General features: G+C 38.6%; 1 non-coding gene across 1 annotated transcript; it reads left to right on the top strand.

Moving 5' to 3' along the window:
* Window positions 1-407: 407 nt before the first annotated feature.
* On the top strand, window positions 408-479 carry trnae-uuc (transfer RNA glutamic acid (anticodon UUC)). Its single transcript has one exon. It is a non-coding gene; the product is annotated as a tRNA-Glu (tRNA).
* Window positions 480-6000: the final 5521 nt, after the last annotated feature.

Below are 6000 nucleotides of genomic sequence, written 5' to 3'. Positions count from 1 at the left end.
AGGCTTACATTACATCCGAGGCTTGTCATAACCAGCGTGAGATTAAAACGCCTAGACTTTCCTGTATTCAGAGGTTTCCAAATTAAATTCATGTTCTCCTGAAAAAATGGGCTGCATTCTGTATTTCTGTAATTGATGTAGGCATTAAAAACAGAGCAGTGTCTTCTGAAGCTAAACCATTCTATATGGTTCAAAGTAAAACGAGCTGAGGCATCATCGTATCTAACCGTTTTTCCAGCGTACATAGCAACGCTATATATATCCTTAAGAAAAACATATCCGAAGTAAGTTCCATCTGACAAACGCCAGACTTGATCCTTGAGCGCTCCTTGAGCGACTGGTTCAGGAATGCTCTCCATTGTTCGGTACCTTTTTAGATTCTCGTCATCGTGCTCTTCTACAGATCCTCCCATATGGTCTAACGCGTAGGATTTCTGGCTTTCATCCAGACGGTCCGGGTTCGAATCCCGGTATGGGAAGCTTTGGTTTTCAGCAACCTCAGAAACACAAGCCATTGCTCCGTTCTCTCGGTCCTTCACACATCTCGCTAACTCTTAAATACACATTTCACTCGTAGGCTTGCTGTGATTGCTCCATAGGAATAACAACCTTATTGGTCAATACTTTTGGCGGGAATTTTTTTGACCAATCAGGACAATCTGAATAATGATGGGGCGGGGCTGGGGCGGGACGGGAAGAGGTGGGGATGGGGCAGGAAGGGGCGGAGGGATGGGCGGGGCGGTGTGTCACCATGGTTTAAATTACCTCATATCCAAAACATGAATGACGAATGGCAGGGGTAATTACACGCCACCAGTTAATAATTACTGGAGACTCGTGGTCATTGATATCAGAAATGTAATTAAGAGAGTTCAAGGGTCAGGGGATCTGATGGGTCAAAGGTAATTACAGATGAATGAAAACATAATTACTAACAGACCTCATCATAGGGTGATCTGAGGGGTCAAAGGTCACATTCCAGAAAAGGAGGCATGTGGTGTGGGGGAGGGGTCAAAGGTCACATTCCAGAAAAGGAGGCACGTGGTGTGGGGGAGGGGTCAAAAAAGGGCACCTGGCAAAGGTCAAAGGTCACCTGTCAAAAAGTTTGATTGAAAGTGCCCCCTATTATCTCTCTGCTAATTATCAAACCCTTCTGCAGCCGGACTGTGTGTGTGTTCAGTCAGGAAAACACAGGATTGTTCAGTTAAGGAGGGGCTACAGGGTTGGAGTGAGAAAAAAAAAGTTGCATACAAAAGTCATATGTAAAAAACAGCAAATTGTTTGTAAACAATTTGTTTTGAATATTAATACTATAATTAGCATTATACCACAGTTAGTTCCAACCATGCAATGTTATTGGCTGAGAGGCATTTTCTGAGTGCCGCCACATACAAGTAACTTAGCAATGATGCAGCGCTTACAAGCCAAACAGCGCAGCTACAAACAAAGCAGGAATGAAACTATTTTAACTCATGGAGTGCTTATAACCAAACTGATCATATTTTCTCATCCTCTTTAACTCTAAATATTTCAATAAACACCAATAATGGAACTTTGGTATAATCGCAATAATACACTTGATTATTGATTATTTTTTCTGTTTATAAGATATTGCAGATTTTGTATCCTCTTTTTATCCTTAAATCTGGTTTGACCACCTCAGAACTGGATATGAGGGTAGATTTGGGTAGATGTGTTGATGGACTGAATAAGTTTGTGTTTATCTAGTGTAAGACTCACTATCAATAGGGAGTAAGTGATATTATCAGAAAGCCATTATCTATATTTTATATTATGTGTCTGCATTTAGGTCTGAACCAGACAAGGACATTATCTAAACTTATAGTTTCTATTTATTATTTAATGGGTCCATAAAGTGACCTTTTATGCCCACTGATTTTCATGTAGGAATAATGATCATATTAAATTAATGTAAAGTATTTGTGTGATTCATTTTCTATTGTATTGTGGTCGGTTGTTTTATTGTGTATATTGTAATGTTTTTATTTTGGAGTGCAGTAAGGCCGGGGTTAGATCAGCCCATAGGCGTAGGAACCGGGGGGGATGGGTGGGACATGTCCCACCCAATATTAGAAACAGGTGGATTTGTCCCCCCCAAAAATGATATCAGTTCGCTCAGGTCAGCTGTACTATTAATGAGGAGACAGACCGGACCAATCACGGAGCCGGTTCAAGTATTAAGTCACGCCTCTCAGTAGAAACAGCCAATCGGCTTGCTGATTTTGCGGCGCGCGGAGCAGAGGCAGTTTGCTGTTGGGGAAGCCCCGCCCCCTCGCTGTGAGATTTAGCAGAGGGATTGGGTTGCAGCCGCTTCAGCTGATTTTAAAACAGATATGGATATACGGAGATTTTTCTAAAAGAAAGGTAACGATAGGCTAACTACTTCAACTGTGATTATATGTTTCTGATAGCTGGTTAAAAATACACGTCTCTGTGTAAGCTTATCTTTGGAATTAGATTGGGAGTCAGGGTTAAAGGAAAAAAATAAAATATATATGTAATGTTTCCCTGTACCTGATCAGCTAATCACTTTAATTTTCAAACTGTTTATTCATTTAGGATTACAGGACTTACTGTGAGCTATAATGAACGAAAATTGATTTAACTAACTAGTTATCTAGAAGCTGGATGTAGATGATCGCCAGAATTTCGTACAGTACTTTAAGTTGGTAGTTTAAAGCAGTTACTTAACCCCGATCACTGCCCTAAACTAGTGTTTTCCACCTGATCAGCTAATAAACAGTCATTTACTGAGTTTACCTGTTAAAATCCTTTAGCCCCATATGGAGCCTAAATTAATCATGTATATCCACCAGAGGAAGCTCTAGAATATGCAGAACAGTTTTAATATGCAGTAGAATATATAAGAACTGGGTTGAGAAACACTGCTGTAACCTGACTTCTGTTCATTTGTATTTCACAGTAAGACCACATATCCTGACGTTTATAAAAGTCTCTATGAAACGTAAAGTTACATTCTTTTACATAAAAGGACACCATCTTAAGAAGAGCTCTCAGTAGAAAAAAATAAAAGTGCAGGAGAAAATGTAAATATACAACAGAATTGACATGCCAATACATACTACTACTACTACTACTACTACTACTACTACTACTAATAATAATAATAACAATAACAATAATAATAATCTGTTATATTATTTTAAATATTAGGTGATAACTCAGACATTGCTTGCATAATTTTTCTAACAACAGTAGCTCTAATGTGGAGTAACATGTTTAGGTTGTAAAATCACCTTATAATAATAATTTACTTTTAATTAAAAGTAATTTCCACAAATGTTGTTCTAGGAAACAATTGGGTGGGCTTGGGTTCATATTGGCAAATGTGTCCCCCCCAATATCAAGCCCGCTCCTACGCCCTTGGATCAGCCTACTGGAGTTAACTGCTGAACAATGAACATGAGATCTGACAGGACAGATCATGTTTCAGTAAAGTATTTTGATGCAGCCCAAAAAAGTTGACATCACCAATCACTCCCTCACTTCCTTGGAGATATTTTCTAATTTTATTGGTTTTACAAATGAAATTATGGTCAGAATAAGGTATAAAATATAAAAATATCCTAGTATCTGTTTTTGTTTAGAGACCAGTGTGAAAATACACTTGTCAACAGTATTGACAAGTACAGAACATGAGTACTAGATCAAGATAGTTTCGCAAAACATGGTAATGGTCTGTATAACAGAAGTACAGAACATACTTCTACCAGCCTGATTTCATTGCTTGAAGCCAGTTACCTTAACACAAAAGACCTACAACACCCTCTCCTGCTCCCACATCTACACCAGTGAAAGAAATGTGCTGTCCTACCTAATATACATCTTATACTTTATACTTTCCATTCACAGCAGAACATAAAACACAGATGCAGAAAGTGAGAGTTGGGATGGGTCAACAAAAGGCTGTAAGTTCTCTCAGAAGCAACAATGGATAAATGTTTCCCAGTCATGGAACAATTTCAGAAAATGTTTCTCAAGTCTTTGGCTATTCTACATATCTACATGCCATTATATAATCAAAATTGATTATATTCTTAACACTTCTGTTGGATTAAGGTCAGGACTTTGACTCAGCCATTCGAAAATATTTACTTTTTCCTCTTTAATCCTTTTTTAGAAGGATTAAAGCTAGAAAGACTTATGTGTTTTGGGTCGTTGTCTTGTTGCATGACCCACTTTTTTCTCTCGATATTCAGCTCACAAACAGATGTACTGACATTTTCCCCTCAAAATTCGCTGGTATAAGACAGAATTCATTGTTACATCAGGAATGATATGCTGCAAAACAGGCCCAAATTATGATACTACCACCACCACGGTTTACTCATTGGACAAGCACTTTATGCTGGTATGAATAATTTTTTGAATAATGAATAATCTTTTGAAACATGGAATCGTTGTGTGCAAAGGACAAAAACAGTATTTATAAGTTTGTTTTTTAAGAACAGCATATACTCCCATCCAGACAAAGTCTCTTTCAGAAAAGGCCTTGCATATTTAATTAAGATAATGCTAAACCTACGGTGGCCGAGAAAGCCCAACGCAGTGCAAATTGAAAAGCGCTGCAAAAGCACAAAACACATCCATCAAAATTACAACACAGGCGCAGCAAATAGAAAAACGCGCTGCAAATAGAAAAACGCGCTGCAAATAGAAAAACGCGCTGCAAATAGAACCACAACACAACGGAAGTGAGTCACAACACAACGGAATTTTCCCGGGGGACCTTAAAAGATGCTGTACCAGCTAAGCTGCGTCTTCAGTAACGTCTCGGACTTCACTATGTGTACAAAGGACAATAAGTGGCAAACAAGGCGTTTTGTGAAGCAGAACTTTTAATAATATGCACACAACCGTGGTAATCACAGGTAATAAACATAACTTACTTTTCAGAAGCTTGTTTGCCACTTATTGTCCTTTGTATACAGCTGGTACAGCATCTTTTAAGGTCCCCCGGGAAAATTCCGTTGTGTTGTGACTCACTTCCGTTGTGTTGTGGTTCTATTTGCAGCGCGTTTTTCTATTTGCAGCACGTTTTTCTTTTTGCTGCGCCTGTGTTGTAATTTTGATGGATGTGTTTTGTGCTTTTGCAGCGCTTTTCAATTTGCACTGCGCTGGGCTTTCTCGGCCACCGTATAAACCACATATTGCATCCATCATAGCAGTATGGCAGTATTGCAGAAGAAGATTCCAGGTGCTAAACCTGACCTTTCACCAAGAGGAAACATTTGGCGCATTATTAAACAAAGAATGCAGCAAAGAAGAACCTGGATTGTTGAGCAGATAGAATCCATCAAAAAATAAAAAAAGAACACTACATAATGGCAGATAGCCCGAATGTTTTTTTTAGATGTGTTGCTGCCATCACATTCTAAATCAGTTCATGTTTTTTTTTCATAAAATTATCTCATTGCTAATGCCAGACATGTGTTCTATGTTTCATTTTTTCTGTGTGTTTAAGATGAAACCAATCAAACCATTTACTCTTTTAGTGCTCCATCACTAAAGAAGATTCTGGTCCACAGCCCAATACTGGTGGCTACACCTCAACCTACCATCCAGCTGATGTTTGCCATTGGGCACGGTGACCGTAATAGACCATTCTAAATGAGTGTGAAGTATTAAAAACAGATCACTGTAGACATGGTTCCTAGTTTGAAGGCAGTTATTTAACCTGTAGAGGTGTAGTGCACTTATTAATGTGTAAAGTATGTCTTTATCTATTCTGTATTCAGAAGACAAGTGGTTGAAAATGTCATTTTTTGTAATGTTATGCAATGAGTCGGCAGGTGTCTGCAGGTTGATAAAGACCTCCTGTGTTTGTCTGAGCACTTATCTCTGTGTTTAATCTGAGGCTAAGCAACACACTGATATCCTCCGGTCATGTTTACTCAGACAGAAAAGCCAACAGCAGTTTGATCTGAGTTTGTGAACCCTCTAGAATTTTCTAGGTTT

The sequence above is a fragment of the Astyanax mexicanus genome, chromosome 8 (assembly GCF_023375975.1).
Source record: "Astyanax mexicanus isolate ESR-SI-001 chromosome 8, AstMex3_surface, whole genome shotgun sequence".
NCBI lineage: Eukaryota > Metazoa > Chordata > Actinopteri > Characiformes > Acestrorhamphidae > Astyanax > Astyanax mexicanus.
This window is presented reverse-complemented; position numbering and strand designations above follow the sequence as displayed.